Genomic DNA, 19157 nt, shown 5'->3' with positions numbered 1-19157 from the left:
ACATTCTTAGGCCCTGTTTCACTCTCAGTCAAAGCAAAAACTCGGAATTTTTGCTGGAGAGTTCCAACCAAGTATACCAAACGGCCAGGCATTATTAGCGCCTTGCGTCCGAAAATGGCAATTGGCCTCTGCTTGATTTTTCATATGTGATCACAACACAACCTATCACAAGATGTAGTGGTCGAGTAGGTCGTAAAAATTTTTGAATAGAAAATACCGTGAATTATATATATATATATAATTCGCGCTTACACCCTTTTTGGGTGTTTGGCCGAGCTCCTCCTCCTATTTGTGATGTGCGTCTTGATGTTGTTCCACAAATGGCAGAAATACACTCGGAGGTTTGTCATTGCCTGCCGAGGTTCGACCGCTATTAGAAAAATGTTTTCTTGTAGTCTTTCACCGAGATTCGAACCGACGTTCTCTCTGTGAATTGCGAATGGTAGTTACGCACCAACCCATTCGGCTACGGCGGCCGCCTACCCTTAATTACTCACACCAAAAACATTGCGAACAACGCTGCCTTATTTCGCTATTCCGACTACTCATCTCGTCCGAAGCATTTATTAGAATAACCGCAAGTAAATCGTCCAGTAGGAGAAGGCCACCTTTACTCATCCAGTTACTCTGATACTATTTCTTAAAGTGATTAGCTTTCTGTAATTTTATTAAAAATAAAAAAATTTTTCTTAGTTTATTATGCGTTTTATAATGGCTGGACTTAACAAACATTAAGAAAAATAGATAGACCCCTCTATACTGTCAAAATATGACTGCCCAGTTGGTTGGATCTACGTAAGTTGGTATTCAACTTTTTATTCGGAATATTTTTATATTGGCCTGAATATCAATATTTTTTTTTAAATGTTTTCTAATTTATAATTGAATCCATTTAATGACCAAAAAGGTACAAAAACAATAGTTGCTGAAATATCTCACTGTGCGCAATGTCCACACGCGCATAGGTTGGCTGGTTAGCGCATTAACGACTGCTTGTAGTTTTCAGCGCAGACAGACAGACAAACAGAAAACTTGTAAATTAATAAATAAAGTGGCAATTAGCAGCAACATAACAGCGAAATAATCATCGAAAAATATATTTAAATCGTAAATAATTATTGAACAAGCTGGAAATAGCGATGAAAAACTAAGTAAAGGCACAGTAAACTAACCAAATATGGCGCCAAATACAATAAATGCTTACAGTATTTAAAAGGCAAAAAAAAAAAAAATAAAGAAATAAATTACAAGTCTACGCACAACAAATTATATTAATAAATACAAAAAATATTGTTTGTGAAATTGCAGATAAAAAATTAAGCTGTTGAATATTAAAATAAGTATTATTAATTAATATGTAGCTAGTAGATACATACATACATACTCACATACTGACTTTGAGTTTATTGGATAGACTGATTTATTTCGCTATCACAGTAAATGAATTATTTGTTTTCCTGAAAGAAAAAGGGCGATGGCAGCGAAGGTCATGAGATCAAAGAACTAAGTAACGCCTTAGTACCATATAGGAACATAGAGGGAAATGAAACTGCTGATGAGCTTGCCAGGAAGGGGTGTTTACCGGGCACTGGACAATCGGCACACACGCGGAAAAGCTAGTATTACCATTCAACCCCCATTGCAGAAGCTGTGGGGACCTTTCAGAGAAGGAGACTGTTGTGCATGTCCGGGTTTGGCAGCCAGTCGATTAAGGTCACTGGATGCTGCTTACTTCGACAGCCTGGGGTAGTGAGCCAACCTAAATCCAATCAATCTCCTCCATTATACCAACAGCTCTGGCCAGCTGTAGATATCTGCCTGCCTGTTGGAGGTCTCAGAATGATATCAAAACGGCGCTTGAGGAGTGCCACCGGCACTTCAATCATTTCATCTACCCACCACAGCCTTCGTATGACCAGTGCGCAGGTAGTAGTTGATAAACTGGCATATATTATCAAGGCTCTGAACCCGCAGATTCTTTAAGTACTGGTTTTCAATAATCCGTGGCAAGATTTTCCACTTCTTCATTAAAGCCAGACCACTAAACTGAATGAGGTTAACTGCCTTGCCATTATTTTTCAATATAAACCCCACTTCATGCATGCGTTACGTGAAAGAAAATGCGGAAAAAATTACTAAAAATCTATGCACATTTTAAGCCACTTTAGAGTTGGTTGGCGGCAACAAACCATTAAATTTACTTAAGTCATTCTGGAATATTTCTAAACTATTTAAAACAAAATATTTTTTGGAGAACTATAGCCGTTAGATGGCGTGGCGCTGGAGTCGAAATGAAAATTGAAAAAAATTAAGTCACATTTGTTTGGGCCGATATGGTAGCGCTTTAGTCGATATATCGTAATAATTTATTAAAACTCAGGGTTTTTGTTTTCCGTGTTCCCTATAGGCTTCCAAAATGCAGCACTTTTAAATCGTGACATGAGGGTATATCACGGGATGACTGAATAAGGCGGTGTGATGTCTCATATAATCATCAGCATCAGCATCATTAGCACTACAGTCTTGTGCAGGCCATTGCTTCCAGTGATTCTTCATATACAAGGTTGTGAGGCCTCATCCTTAACTTTAGGCACAGCCGGAACTATAAGGCATAAAATTACGGTTTCCATTTCGATCTCGTTGGAAGCGTCCACTTAAGTCCAAGGAAAAGTATAAATAATTTTCGTATAAGAGTGAACCAAAGATATATCGTAAATAAACTTTTAGTAAATTTTTTCAAATTTGAGCTCTTAAAAAACGGATTCTAGTTTTTGTTGGCTTAGAACACAAAACAATAGAATTTCAAATGCTTAGAGCGAGAGGGTAAATTCTAAATTTTTATTTTATTCCCCTTTATTTTAGTTTTTAAATTTTAATTTTTATTTTTCTATATTTATTTTTTCTATTTATAAGGGAACCGCATTTTAATTATACTTCATTACACTTTTAAATTATTACACCGCATTAAAATTAATTTATGCACTCACATTAAGGTAAAATTCAGAGGATTTACCTACAGAAATTTAACAAGAAAAGAGGCATTGTTGTCAATTGAGTATAATAAAAAGTAAACTAACAAAATTTTGAAAAAATATTTAGTAATTTTGAGATTTATTTGAGGGGTCCGGGTGGTCTCGAACTTTCACAAAATCGATTTTTTTTTGTTTTGATACTTCGAAAGTATAGGCTATTCAGAATATACTGTCAAATTTTTGGAATGATATTCCCAGTATTTTCGATTATACAGCCATTTTAGCTGGTAGAGTCACATTCGTCACGCGGCGGCATCAATGGTCGCATTGTTCCACTCTCAAAACTTTAATCTCAATTATCTCAAAACTACTTTTATCTCAAAAAAACTATCCAACCGAATCTTCTGAAATTTTAATATGTTTTCCACAACATTAATAGCTATCGCTCGCACGAGAATCATATTATTAATTGAATTATTTCGTATTTTTTTTATTTAAAAACTGAAAAAACCCGATTTTTCGAGTGTCAAATTTAAAACCGCGCCATTTGGTAAATTTTTCTTGTTTATTCTAGTACGGGGCACAGCTACTGTCATACTTATTAATAATTGTTTTCATTTTTGTGTATCAGATAAATAGAAGAGTCAAAGTGGACAGGTCAAATATTTCGTAAGGGTCAACTTCAGCGCCATTTTTTAAATGATTCGAATTAAATATTTTTTTTTCATGTTTGTATATAAAATAAGTTAGAAAAGGGTTAGAATAATTCAAATATCATTTTTCATTTTTTTATTGCAAAAAAAATTCCTGAAAATACTCAAAATTTTCGAGCTCTAGACCACCTTTAATATTAAGCTTTTTGAAGTGGACTATCTTTGGTTCTTTTTATCATTTTCGGTAACAAACTTACAAAATAATTTTAAAAATAATTAAAATAGAAAAACATTTTTTTTGGTTTTATTTTTAATTATTTTTGAATGATTTTTAGATTGTTTTCTTGTTTTTTTTTAGATTTTGCTCAGTAATCCCAGCAAGTTCATAAAGGATTCACATAACTTTTCGGGCTATACTCAAATACGCGCAGCGAATCAATAAAAAATACCAAAGCGAATCGGTTAGCTCGTGAAAAATACTACTCCTACTCGTTTATCGGCTCCCACTGCCTGTGGTTAAAGGGGTTTTATACAACTTATTTCTCTTACGCAAAAGAAATGGAGCTATTTCTTCGTGAGTTTTTTCGGCAGCCCTTTGGCTCTAGTATAATACACACACGATGCAGATAGTCCTGGGAACTCTACGCTATTCAATTTCCACACTTGTAGCTGTGTTTACTGGCCATTGGACGATCGGCCCTCACGCAGAAAAGCTGAGTTTACCATTTGATCCCCATTGATCCTGGTTACTATTTAACCCCCATTGCAGAAGCTGTGGGCACCTTTCAGAGATGCTGTTAAGCACTTTCTCTGAAAATGTCCGGGCTTGGCAGCCAGACGATTAAGACCACTGGCTGCTTCTTTCTTCGACTGCCTGGAACAGTAGTCCAACCCAATTTCGATCAATCTTCTCCATTACAACTCTGCCTGTTGGAGGTTTCTTAATGATATCAAAACGACGCTTTAGTGCTACTTGGGGAGTGCCAGAGTGGTACTTCAACCATTTCACCTACCTACTTAAACTACTCTATAGTCGCAACAAGTACAAACAGTTTTATTCTAGCACTTGGGTAGAGCTCTAAATATTTCGATGATAAAATTAATTTAAGTAGTCATAATTATCTGATTTACATCCAATTGTGTTTCCTCAGCCAATGGTATAAGTGATCACATGCAGGTCTGATTTCCATGATTTTATCAGACTTTTTATTGCACTTCAGCTAATATGCAAATTTCATCTAATTTGCAAACTTTCTTGGATGTCTGATCTTGCGGTGTCTTATTCTCCAGATCTACGCTGCCACAAGTTGAAGCTCTTTCAAAGCGGAATTTTAGCGTAAGTATCACTTCTTTTTGCTTGTCGAAGGGGATCACCGTTCAAAAAAACGTTTTCTATTATTGTATGCTTCATGTGGGTATCGAACCCGCGACCAGTCGAATGGTTATCACGCGCAATCCACTCGACTACGGCGGGCGCGCATAAAAGTATCTTAGCATAGGTTAAAAGCGCGTGGCAATCGAACGTGACGAATGGCAAAGCGCTCGAACGGCACGTACAACAGCTGATTAGAGCGCGGAAAGTTGGCGGTGGAACTGAAAGAAAACTTTTGAAAAACAAAAATAAAATGGAACTGAAAAAACTATAGAGACTTTAAAAGACTGCAGAAGAATGCACAACTATGCAGCAGCGATAAAGTCTTAAGTTGCGCAATTTGCCACTGAAGTGCGGCGTTAGTGTATTTTTCTTGCCATGCTTCATAATTTTACTACATTCACAGTAAATACATTCACTCATACATATATAATACATGCACAAAGTTTAATTTTTATATAAAAACTTGTATATAAATTTACATAAAAAATCGTTTTATTCTTCTTCTCCTCGCGCTCGACCATCAAATGCTAATTTCCAAAGCTGATTGTTATTTTGCCAACTACCGATCAAAATACCAAGTTTACCGCCCCAGCGCTTTGTAGTAGGCGTTTTCGTTGGGTTTGCTTTCTTACTTAGCTGGCAACTACAACCGATGGTTGGTCTTGGTCGCAATCAAATTGTTGCGCAAATCACCTCTGCATTGCGCGCGTTAACGCCAGTTAGAAACACCAATGGCGGTCAGGTTGTCGTCGACTTGGTCTTTTGCGAGTTCCACCAGTACATTTCGAAAACAACACCTTCTTTGCTGGAGTGTTATTGTCCATTCGCTCAACGTGACCTAGCCAGCGCAGCCGCTGAATTTTAATGCGCTTCACTACTTTGATGTCGGCGTACAACTCGTGGTTCCATCTTATTCGATATGTATCATTCACGCAAATTGGACTATAGATCTTGCGAAAAATGTTTCTATCAAAGCTCCTGATAACCGCCCATCGGTGTTCGTCAATGTCCGGAACTCAGTGACATTTAGTAAGACCGGGAGGATGAGTGGTTGATAGAGCTTTCTTTTTTTTTTGTGCATCAAGGGAGAGCTCTTTCTTATTCGTTAGATTTACAAAAACAAAGTATGGTATACGTAAAACTACCAAGGAGCGAAGTAAGGAGCTTTATGTGAAGACCCTTATTGTGCTGGACTTGGGCTGAATAGCTGGTTTGACAGACAACCCTGTCGTAAATAGCAAACCGTATTCAAATCGCACCTACTTATAAAAACGGAGTGCGATTCCGGCATACTCAAATTACGGATTTTTGAGGATTTTATTCAAATTTATTCAAAATACTTTTTCTCATATGTCTGTGTGTAGTTGCTTTTTTAGCAATTATGCTGTGTTTACGGAAACCCTCAAATTTTGGAAATTACTATTTTAATCGATATTAGCTACCGAAAGGTATTATTACTCATATTTTTGGCTGCTCTTCTTATTTTTTATACGCCAGAGTCCATCTTCGTGGCTTAGATGTTGCCTATATGAATTGGATTAGGTTAAATTGCTGCCCTTGCCAGGGGCCCACTTGGACAAAAACCTTAAAATTTGTCCGTTGTGATACCATACAAGGGGAGGAGAATGGAAAACCGTTACGTTTGTATTAACCCCTTCACGTTATTGATGAATTTCCCCAGATGTGTGGTATTTAAGCCTGCATTATCCGCCGTTGTAGCGAAAAAGTGAGAGCCCAGATGTCTAAACCTTTGCCCGACGAGAGCAGGTAGCTGAAGAAGGTGCTGAAATGATTCCATCTCGCCCCTTAGACACCATCTGCAGAGAGGACTCGAAGCAATCCCAAGCCTTCCCGCATTGACACCTAACGGACAATGCCCGGTAAGGATACCTACCAAATTCGATAGCTGTGGCTTTGTTAGTCTTACATAAAAATGCTTCCAATGCAAAATAAATTTCTTTTTTTATGCGTTTGACTAAATGCTTTTTATTTATATATAGTTTTTAATTTTTTTTGTTTTAGTTTTTGTTTACATTTTTAACTTATACAAGGTGGCGCTAAATTAATAATCCGTATTTGTTTTTGAGCAACTTTTTTCCTAAATGAGATAAATAATTTTGAGTGATTGAAAACTTTATTTGAATCTTTATGCGCTCCATTCCTTCTTTGTTTTTATACTGCAGCTGTCTATTTCAAATATGGGTAAAGTACGACGCCATATGATAGAAGTGACATCTGGTGTTAAAAATATACCCACATTTAGAGAAATTTTTTCATCTGTTGATCACTTTCATACCAAACCCTATATTTGTTTTTCTTAATGCATTCGAAATTTTTGTTGAAAAGGAAAAGCGGAAAAATTTTCAATCCAAAATAACCAATACGATTAAAAATGTTAAAAAACTTTTTTTTTTGTTTTTTCTATGCAACAGATTCTCTATTTAACGAAGAAATTTTATGGCTTTTTGAATTCAAGTTGGGTTTTGTACAGTGTAGTTGGATTAGAATAGCAGCACTCAAATGCACAGGTGAGATTTAGTGGCATGGAATAAAAATATTTCATATTAAAAGTATCTGACACTTGAAATGTCTGTTCGCCGTATCCCTTTTCTGGTGGCCAACATAACCGAACTGAATTCGCCGTCAATACCGCTAAAGAATCACATCACCCTACATATCCACCTTCTACTAAATGTTTCTTAATCTTCATCTGTCAAATTTTTATTTAGACTTGGTTTCGTTTTCTCAAGTGGGCCGGTTTCTGTTATAACATTTCATTCTCAAAATGTTCTCAGCAAATCAGATCGCTGTGTTCGTGCATGGAAATGGCGCGGACAACGAAAATTGAATTGTCTTTTGTTTATGTTAAAAAGCTCTGTTAAAACAGAAAGTCTAAGTGGAGACAATTTTCACTATCACCCATCTGTTTCACCGAATTGCTTGCCATCACTGCCTTAACATCAACTATCTATTCGAAATGTTTGACAACTCAATTCTCATTCTACGGTGCGAATATAGCGATCCGATTAGCTTGGCGTAATTTTGAAAAGGAAATATTAAGACAGCAAAGTGCCCACGATTAGAGCTCTTGCTGGGGTCGTCACCAGTTCCATCATTGCTCGCAAATGTCGTTCATTTCTTAACGAGCTGACGGAATATTTCCGTATCCGTTAGATATACATAGGTGCCAGCGCATAGTGGCACACCAGGCAATTATAGAACTGACAAATTAGCGTGAGAGGGAACTACCACTATAGAGATTGAAGGTATACTCCTCTCAACCTTTAAACTGCGTGGTGCAATTAGCTTTGTCACTTCAGCCAACAGGAGATGGGTTGATAGTCTGACAAGTAACGCTGAAAAAATAATTTAGCCGAAATGGGACGTCAGGCACTCAATGGTGCTACTGAATGGTTCAAGGAAAAATGTTTTTATATTAGTTGCTTTGATCACAAGCCACTGTCTCATTTCGACTATTGCAGAAGCTGCAACAATGAGGAGCAGGAAGAGTATATCAGACATCATCGCTGTCACTGTACTGCGTGGCATGCCACTAGGTTCAGATACTTTGGCTCGTCGTTCTTGTATGATACTAATGGCCTTAGGGATATAAGTGCCAGCCAGATCAAGGGGTTTGCACTTAAAACAAAATGGTTTAACGAGGAGTAGCAGGTAAACTGCTACTGTGGTAGATTACATTAGATTGTATAAGAGGTTTGCACTTTGACCTCATGGCCTTTTGTACCCTCTATTCATCACAGTACCTCATCCAGATTCAGTACCCTTATCAAACTCAGGACAGAGCTTGGTTGGATTGAGCGTATGTACCCTTCCTCTGGCTACAATTCGCCAAGATGTCTCAACCTTCTACACGCCATAGCGCTGCATTCCAGGAGAAGATGTATTGGAGTCTATTGAGATTGGTCGCAGAAACAACAAGAGTCCGTATATCAAATCCCGATCATGTGCAGATGACTTCGCAGTCTGCAGTGGCCTGTGAGAATACCAATGAACATTCTCCGTTTTTCCTTGGGGAGGGTTATGCGTTTTTAAACCTCTTTTGGTTATACCCTACCAGTAAAGATTTCGCTTGGTGTAGCCCCATAGTTTGGTGCTAGCAAATCGCCCTTAGCTCTAGCTCTTCACTTCTGAGCTTCTCCTCGATGGTGTGTTGTGCCATATCAAGGAAGTGCTCGGGTTCTATTAGAGGCGAGGCCGCAGCCTCTCTCGCCAATGCGTCCGCTATTTTATTCGCAGTTTTACGCCTTTGTTCTGGAATTCAAACTAGCCCGATGCAATTGTGCGTTCCTAGTAGATTAAGTTTCTCGATACACTCAAGTACCAGTGAGGATTTGATCGCACAGGAGAATAGGGCCATGAGTGTCGCTTGAGTGTCACTCAGAATGGCAATTCGGTCATTATGGACATTTCTGTTTAAGTTCATCTTTGCACATAGACAAATGGCATACATCTCCGCTTGGAATATGCTTGGAAAACTGCCCTTCGGCACAGCGCGCTTGGTTCTGGGGCCGTGAGTATCAGCGCCTGTAACGCCACAATGGCTCTGCAACGGTCTAAGTGAATTGCTTTGACGATGGACCGTCACTTCTACTACCGACACTACATAAGTTGGTCACATGATGTTAAGACACATTTAGTAGAAGGTGGCGATGTGGGGAAAGGCCTCGATACTTTAGCGCTATTTTTATAAATATATTGCTTACTCTTTGAGGGGTTAGGGGTAGTCAGAGGCCCAACAAAATGATGATTTTCAAAATTTTTTTGTTTTTTTTGCTAGCCAATTGGTTTATTTTACAAAAATAAAAACATAGCATTAATACTCCATATTTCTACTTGACTTTAGCAAAATTTCAAAAAAAAAAAAATTAATAATTGTAAAAGTTATCGCTGTTTGTGTGGAGCCCGTTTCTCTAGAAGTTCGTAGCGGTGATCATTACAAGTCCTTGGAGATTCATCTAAAATCAATTGGAGAAGAAAAAGTAGTTTTATTAATAGATCTTCTTGTGCCTGATCGCAGCTTTTTTTTTGTTGAAAATTAACAATATTGTGGCCTCAGGAAATATTTTTCACATTTTCGAGGAAAAAACCCGACAATTAATTGTTTGAAAAAAATCCAAAGTTAAAAAAAATCCTTTGATCAGGCACGATTTTTCTATATTTTTCAAAAGCAGTATACATTTTATTGAAATCTACCAACCGGTTTTTAAGTTACAGTGATCACCAGTTCAAAAAACATAATCTTGAGAAAAACGCATTTAAAATTTTGCTGTCTGCTCCGGAGCGCCCGAGTGCCCTTTGCTAATTGTTGAATAACTCGAAAAGTATTTGTTGGATTCACTTCAAATTTTCACACAATATTTTTAAGATATTATAATTTAAGAACATGTAAAAAAATCTAATTTTTTGAAAATTCTGATACCCCTAATCCCTTAAGGGGTTATACGCAGTTATGACTTTCAAAAAAATCGATTTTTTTTATTGCATTTTTGTAATGTACATATATTCAAAAGTATACGCACGAAATTTGAAGTAGATCTAAGCAATACTTTCGGAGTTATACCTAAATATGTAGAGATGCCTCGGCACGTTTTAAGGTAGGTATTGAAGCTTTAAACGTGTTTTTTTCAAAACGGCATTTTTCAAGTCGGTGTACACGATATCTCGAAAACGGCTTGTTTGATCGGTCAACCGTTTTAACTCAATCTTTGAAGATACATTTTCTAGTAATTAATCGTTCCTTTTGTGAATCTGATACTTATTTTCCATTTTATAATCAATTTACGGCCAAATTTTAACGTAAAAATCGAAATCATTTCTTTTAAAGCTGCCATTTTGTGAAAATTCACTATTTTGATTAGCCGAACGATTAATTACTAGATAATCTAATATATTAACAAAATTTGTTTGGTTTTTTGATTTCAGATAATCCAATCCTGAGTTACGATGTACACCGTAAATCGTCTTTTTTTAAAGGAGGTTCCAGAAATCGCCTGCAGCGCGCTCTATAATAAACATTTTCATAAATAAAAAATTTTGTTACGTTCTTGAAGGATGCTTTTATAACCGCCAAAAATTTTCAAATTAAAATATTCTGAAGTTTCTTCAGGATAAATCCTTAACAACCCGTCTTTTATTTGCTTCATAACTGCGTATAACCCCTTAAGCCAATTTTATAAATAAATAAATAAACTTTTCAGGCTTTTACAGACAATATCTAGTATTTATTTCCATTTATCATTGTACTAATTATTGTTTACTTTCAACGTAGACTTGCGCTGAGAAGTTTTCACTTTCGCTTTTATTTTTTCACTTTTTTTAAACTTTTTTTTATATTTATTTGTTTTGCTTTCTTCGCTCTCGTTTTTGATTACTCGAATGCATACTTATTGATTTCACGCACGTGATTTGTGCTTATGTTCATATATGCCTCGTACTGAAAAAAAAAAACAATCAAATATGTATTAACAAAAAAAAAAAAAAACGAAAAAAAAACGAAAAAAAAAACGAAAAAAAAACAAAAACCAAAAACGAAAATCGGACTATTGCAACATCGCCGTCTAAAAGCAGTGTGGCAACATCTGATGTGAAGTCGCTTAAAAAGAGAAACTTTGCGCTCATTATTTTTTCGTTTTCAGTTTTAAATTTCTAATGATGCACACTTACATTTCACATAAACACACATGGACATGCATATATGTGTATGTATGTATGTATGTATGCATGTGCACCAACATACACATGACGCATACCAATGATTGTTTGTACATTTGCGCGTGACTATCAACAATGCGTGATATGCATATCGTCGAAATGTATCTGTTGCTGCCATTGCTGACACTGCCGTTGCTACCGTCGACTTGCATGCGAGTACTCTGCAGTATCCCCTAAGCACGATGCACAAATTGCTTTTGAACGCATTGCCACACGCATAACAGCCAATTGCGATGTGCAACCCCAACGCTTGTAGAAATCCATACAAATTTCCTTTGCAACGTACACCGTTTGCTGGGGCCCTGCGATTTCCATGTCATGATAAATGCATAGCAGCAGCAGCAGCACAAATAACGTCAGTCAATGCTGCAATTGTGTCCGGCAGTAACAATCTTGACTTTACCGTTCGATCAACCATTCGAATCGCCGCTCGTATTTATTACAATCGGCTTCGAAAGGGTTTACAAATCGACATTACCCTTTTTTAGCTGCTAAAAGGGCAACTTTAGCTTTACTTTTGAATTCGATATGCTGCAGTAGCCGTATAAGAGACTGTGCATAACATTCATTCGATGGGCGCTGGGTTCCGCACCCAATGTTGGCATGAAATATTGCACGAAGTACATACATATGTATAAATAATGCGCCACCTTGTATTTTACAGCGGTGAAATAAAGTATGTTCAAACAACTTCAGGGTACTCTCAACCAACCGAACAACTTTAAAAGCCTATAAATCAACTGAAAGCTGCAAGCGACATTTACAGCCTCATCAACTGGTATTGAGTTTATAAATTTACAACTTTAAAGCAGCACTCAGCTACTAAGAGCCACTAAATATATATTTAAGCCGCGAAATCTTTCTGGAAGACATAAATCAATCAGCTTATCAACTTTTATTCTGAACGAAAAGAAGCGCTTGAGGGAAACTACAAAACAGCAGTCGATTTTTCTACTTTATTTACGCCACTATGCTTCTCATGTTCTCACGTTCGTATGCACAAATATGCAGAATAAAAATCAAAAATACATGAGAGTTTGCTTGAGTGAAGCGTCATGAGTGCGTTGCCTCAACTTTTCTATTATCTTGCTGCTCAACTGGCTTGTCGTTAGCTATTAGTTGGTTACTTCTTCAGCATTTGGCCATAAGCAGGAGGTCTTTATGGTATGCGCATACAGTGCGTCACAAAAGTACGCGGAAGTAAGAGTATATTATGTCGATTAGGAAATATCATCCGCTTTTTATTTATTGCTCCAAAACTAATTCAGTCACCTCTTTGTGGTCTAAGCTTTAATTTAAATATGAAAATAAATCCGTTTTCTAGCAAAATCGTAAGTAAGTAATGCGTTAAAAGCGGTTAGAGGTAGTCAGAAAAGACAGTTTTCAAAAAATTGGATTTTTTTTTGCATTTTCTTATTCTACTTTAAAATATTTTGTTTTTTTTACTTAAAAATATTTTGTGAAAATTTGAAGTGAATCAGGCAAATACTTTTCGAGTTATTCAACAAATAACAAAGGACGCTCGGGCGCTCCGGAGCAGATAGCAAAACTTGAAGTGCGGTTTTCTCAAAACTATGTTTTTTGGACTGGTGATCACTGTAACTTAAAAATCGCTTGGTCGATTTCAATAAAACTTATACGGCTTTTGAAGAACATAAAAAATCGTTTTTTTCGTTTTTTTTCACAATTCATTGTCGTTTTTTTTTCTGGAAAATCTAAAAAATATTTACTAAGGCCGCCATATTTTTAATTTTGAGAAAAAGGCTGCTATCAGGCACAAGTTTATCTATTAATAAAACTAATTTATCTTGTCCGTTTGATTTTAGATGAATCTCCACGGACTTGTGATGATCACCGCAAGGGACTTCTAGAGAAACGGGCTCCACACAAGCGGCGATAACTTTTACAATTATAAATTTTTTTTTTTAATTATGCTTAAGTCAAGTCGAAACATGATGTATTAATGCTATGTTTTTACTTTTGTCAAATAAAGCAATTGACAAGCAAAAAAAAAAAATATTGAAAATCATCATTTTGTTGGGCTTCTGACTACCCCTAATCCCTTAACTTAAAAACTATGCGAATTCATGTCACCAAAGTATGCGGCAAACCCATTTCAGACAAGAATACAATTTATTGTAGCATATCCTTTCATTTTAATAACTTTTCTTAATCTATTCTGCATTGAGAAAATCAGCTTTCGTGTTCTCACAACTGATGTCTTTGCCCATTCTTTGACTATCGCTGCTTTGGGCTGTTCCTTAACGTAATTTCGTGTTACCGAATGGCTCGCTTCGAATCTGCCCTTAAGATGTGGTGTTTCCAAAATGTTCGGGGTGTTATATTATATCCAATACTTGGTATTGCGAGCTGTATGCTTTCGGTCGTTACCCTGCTGGAAGATATGATGACCCGACAGACCAAGTATTCTCAAATTTTCCTTTAATATTTGAATACAAAGCCGATTTATCACGATTTTATCACTAATAAATTACAAAACACCCAGCAGCTCCAAGCATTCTTCGCACAGTTTCATCACTAATGTTTATCCTGCTAATCACAGCGAGATTCCTATAAATTTCTGGCGTAGAAGTGCGTGGCTCCCGCTATATTTTTCTAATATTACCGGCCTTATTGCAGGACTGCAATTTTTCAGACCTGTCCTAAGTTTAACGAGTTCTTCTGTAAAATGCTGTGGATGGTTGAAATGCTTGTTTTTGTGGACTTTCAAATCTCTTTTAGTGTTTCTACTTCATTTTGTAAATTATATATATTTTTTTCTTTTAAATTATGAAGTTTCTTTTGACTTTCTACCCATATTTTAAGCAACTTATCGTATTTTATTACACATTAAGTGGAAGCTGCCGAAACTATCGAATTTTACTAACAGAATGAATGTTAAATTCTACTTACAACAACTTTTGTGTCATGAGAATTCAAGTCAGTTCATGTTTATAGCGGCTTACAATTATAATTTTGTTTTTTAAATATTGAATTATTTCTCTCAATCGAAAGCCAAGTGTTCTTATGCATTAAAAAATAGTTTTTGAATGTGAACCCGAGATCTCCCCGATCTCCAACTAGGAAAAAGAAATTTCCGAATACTTTCTTGAGGTACCGTACATGTACTATGTACATACAGGGGCTCAATAAAGAACACAGACATTCCATAGGATTCAGCTTCAAATTCAAAATTTTTATAATTTAATAAGTGCAAGTTAATTACTTTTATTTTAAAATTTTTCTATTGGCTATTCAAATAGGATTTTAAAAATATAAATAATAATTTGCAAAAAAAATGTATTAAAAAGATTAGAATAATAAATATTAAATTAAAAATTAATAAATATTAATATTAAAAAATGTATCATGCAGCATTTGCAAAATTGGTGTCAAAAAAGAAGTCCGACATCTGGCATTATTGCGATTGTTTGGCACTTTAAAACGGGGTATTTCACAATTAATTTGCTTTGGTAGAATAGTAATGAATTAAAATAAAATTTCAGTCGTGTTTTGTTGAAGAAAAGTCCAAATTATAAACATGGATAGACAGCGTCAAGTCAGAAATTTAATTATTAGTCATCGTGAAAAGGGTAAAAGGATAGACCCCACCTGACTGTATAAGACGTTTCAAAGAAAAAAATCCGTGAAAAATAAGAAGAAATCGGGACAACCAAAACTGTTTTCGGATGCAGATGAGCGGTGGATAGTGCAACAAGTTAAGAAAAATGCAAATTTGAGCGCTCCTGAGCTCGCAGCAGATGCCGCCCAGTACCTTAATATTAACTGCAACCCCAAAATTATACTTATAGTGTTGCGAAAGAATAATTATAATGGAAGAGTTGCACGAAAAAAACCTTTCATCAACGAGGTTAACCGACACCAGAGAATAAAATTCGCAAAGCGTCATGGGTATAAGGATTTCGAGCTCTGGAAGCACATTTTATTTGCAGATGAAAACAAGTTTAATATATTTAGGTCAGATGGACAATCATATAAGTTGAAAAGAGTTGCTGAGAAGAGAAAAAAGTTGCTGGAAAAAAACTTACGTCCGACAGTTAAATATGGGGCTGTGTCGGTATTGGTATGGGTTTGTATGTCCGCTGCTGGTACTGGAAATTTGTGCTTCATTAACGGAAATATGGACCACAAACAATACCTAACAATTATGAAAGAAAATTTGGTCCAAAATGCTGAAAAGCTCGGAATTAAAGACAATTTCCAGTACAATCAAGACAACGATTCCATGTATAAGGCACCTGATGGCCGTCTATGGCTTACGTAAAACTTCCCTAAAGTAGTTGAAACGCCTTCACAATGGGCTCATTTGGAAAACCAACTAAAAAATTATGTTATTAGAAGCAAGAGAGACCTAGAAGATGCTATTAAAGAAGAGTGGGGGAAAATAGATACTTTAACATGCAAGAAGCTGGTCGAATCCATGCCAAGAAGACTGAATGCTGTGTGAAAAACTAAAGGCTTGCCGACTGAATATCAATTCAAAGTAAAAAAATGTGTGAAAATAATACAAAATTAAGAATACATTTACTTTTCCGCGATATCACCACCTTTTGCCTTGACTATGGCTTTGAGACGGTCCAGAAACAAATCGAAAGCTGCCCGAATAAGACTTGCAGGTATTTTGACCCATTCGCGGACAATGGTTTTCTTCAGCCCATCGAGACTTGTGAATCATTTAGTTCGGACTTTGCCCTTCAAAATGGCTCAGAGAGAATAATCCATCGGATTCGCTTCTGCTGAATTTGAGAGTCATTGTGTAGACGTTGTGAAGTTCGGAACGTTGTTTTTTAGCCATTCTTGGTTCACTCGAGCTTTCTGAGACGGTGTCGAGTCCTATTGAAACATCCATGGTCTGCCACCGAAATATTTGTCTGCTCACGGCTTCAAGGCAACCTCCAGAATACCTTCCTGTTAATATTTCGCATTTACCTTGACGCCAGGCTCGATGAAAACGATTGGATAGCGCCCATTTGCGGTTATAGCGGCCCAAACCATTACCTGTGACGGGTGGTACCTCCTCGTAGTCAATCGATGACTCAAATTGTCGTATGAACGAACGCTCAAGTAAACCCTATCCTTTTGAGAGTTTACGAATTGCTCAATTTGAAAAATATTCTAGTCAGAAAACACAATGTTCGGAAATTGACCGCTTTCAGCCAAACAACTCCTTTGCTCTCTTAATTCTGACTTGTTGCTGCTTTGGTGTGAGATCATGCGCCTTTTGGATCTTGTAAGGCTTGACTTTGAGATAATTTTTCAGTATGCGGCGGATGCTACGACCAGATATTTTCGGTTCTTTCGCCATTTGATTGGCACTTCGTCGGGGAATTCGGGAATCGGCTTCGGAACGCCCGAGCGCCATTTGTTAATTGTTGAATAACTTGAAAACTATTTGTCGCATTCACTTCAAATTTACACACAATATTTGTAAGATACTATACTATACTAAGAAAATGCAAAAAAAGAATCAAATTTTTTGCTATATTAGCTATTCAATTTCTCAAGACTTCTAGTACGAATTGCGCGAGAAACGCTCGCATTAGTGCGTTAACTTTGAGAACTCAACGAGATTTCGAATTCCATTTCGCTCGATTTTTCTTCGCCCAATAATGGGTTTTCTAATTTATTGCATTCAATTTTATTTTAGTGCCCTCTGCACTTTAGTTCTTCGTGATTCGGTTTAGTCAGCAAGAGCCATTGTAGTTTATTTTACTTTTTTAATTAAATAAATAAGCAGAATGCGTACATCCGTAAGTATAAAATTAGGTCATCGGTAAGAAGTTATCGTATTTTTCATTTCTTTCCCATTACAAACTTCTCTCTACATTCCAACTCATTTCTTGCTCACCCATTGATTACGCGTATTAACGCAGCTTCATCGATAACTTGGGCACTTAATGAGCAATAATTTAATATTTTCTCTGACGGCGCTCTCCAAATTCTGGCACCAATATTCGTATCAACGGCATTCATCGTTACAAAGCCTTCAACTGCAGACCAAGTAATACATATTTATGGTCAAAATGATGTTCATATCTGCCGTTATTGATCTCTTCGCAGCCGCAAACTTGACGCGTACGTGCGCCTGCGCATGCGCACGTGGATGAAGACAGCGCACAAAGTAAACCAAACAAATAATGCAATTTTTTACGTATAAACAAAGAAAAAATGAAAGTTGGTGGTCACTTTGATCAACTCAGCTTCGCACTGACGAAATGGTTTCGGGCATTAATTTTTGGGTCAACCAGCATAAGCGAAAGGGCGACGATAGTGGGCCCTTTTTTGCCGTAAACGAGACAGTCGCCCGCAAGTAAGCGCGCGGAGAGTCGCCGTCACATTTAGCCTCAATACAAAGTGGAAAGTGAATGTTGATGCAAGTGGAAGATTTACGAAATTTTCTGAATTGAAAAAAAAAAAAAAAACACACACACACATTGTGAGTTAAATATACGAGTATATGTATATGTGTGCGTATGTATGTATGTGCTTATGTGCCATTTATTTATTCTGTAAATAAACCTTGGTTAGGATAAGAGGATGCGGTGCAGAAAGTGGAGTGCGAAGAAGAAGATGATTCAATTGAGCACTTGAATTGCACCGTTTCGGGACGCATAAACTGGGTAAGTGGGTCAGCTTTGCTTGCAATTTACAAGCGCGCGCACACGCACGCGGCTGTCGCGAAAGAAGTAAGCAGAAAAATTAGCGACAAAAAAAAAACAAAAAAAACGCACACGAGCGAAGACGAAATAAGGCAATGGCGCGCTGTCGCGCATTGCATGAAAAAGGCGTGTGCCAGTGTTGCCATTTAAGGATAACCTTCACATACTAATTGTTGCGGCGACATGCACACATTGCATGCACAAAAACCATTAACAAGCAGAAAACAAATCGATAGCAACAAACATAGCAACGCCGAGTAACAGGGGACAAGCGGCTTCTGCTGCTGCTGCTGCTGCACGGCAACAACAGTAAGGTTGAAAGTTGCCGCCTGACAAATCGAAGCCACAAATGGCGAAATTATCCAAATGTGTAGTGCGCTTGTGGCAAACAGCACGTACAAAAACAACGCTAGCTGCAACCTCAACTGTAACAATCACTGCCTTGGTAACAACGCCTGGCAATAACACAGCGATTGACAAGAGCGCGCAACTGAAATCGCTGCGATTCGTTGCCACACAAACACATGCTACACATACATTCACACACACATGCACGTGTAATCATAGAAACATATCTTGCAATGTGTGTAGCTGCATGCTTGGAATTGGCGACTTTGTTGTTCCTGCCGCCAATCGGCCGCCGCGCGCCCGTCGCATGTCGCCTGCCGTCAACAAATTGACGATTGCTGATTGCCGATCGCACGTTACGGTATTTGCAAATTTGTTGCCTCTGCTGCTTCTGTGG

Source organism: Anastrepha ludens, chromosome 2 (genome assembly GCF_028408465.1).
Source record: "Anastrepha ludens isolate Willacy chromosome 2, idAnaLude1.1, whole genome shotgun sequence".
Taxonomy (NCBI): Eukaryota; Metazoa; Arthropoda; class Insecta; order Diptera; family Tephritidae; genus Anastrepha; species Anastrepha ludens.
The sequence above is the reverse complement of the archived record's forward strand: the minus strand, read 5'-3'. Positions refer to the sequence as shown.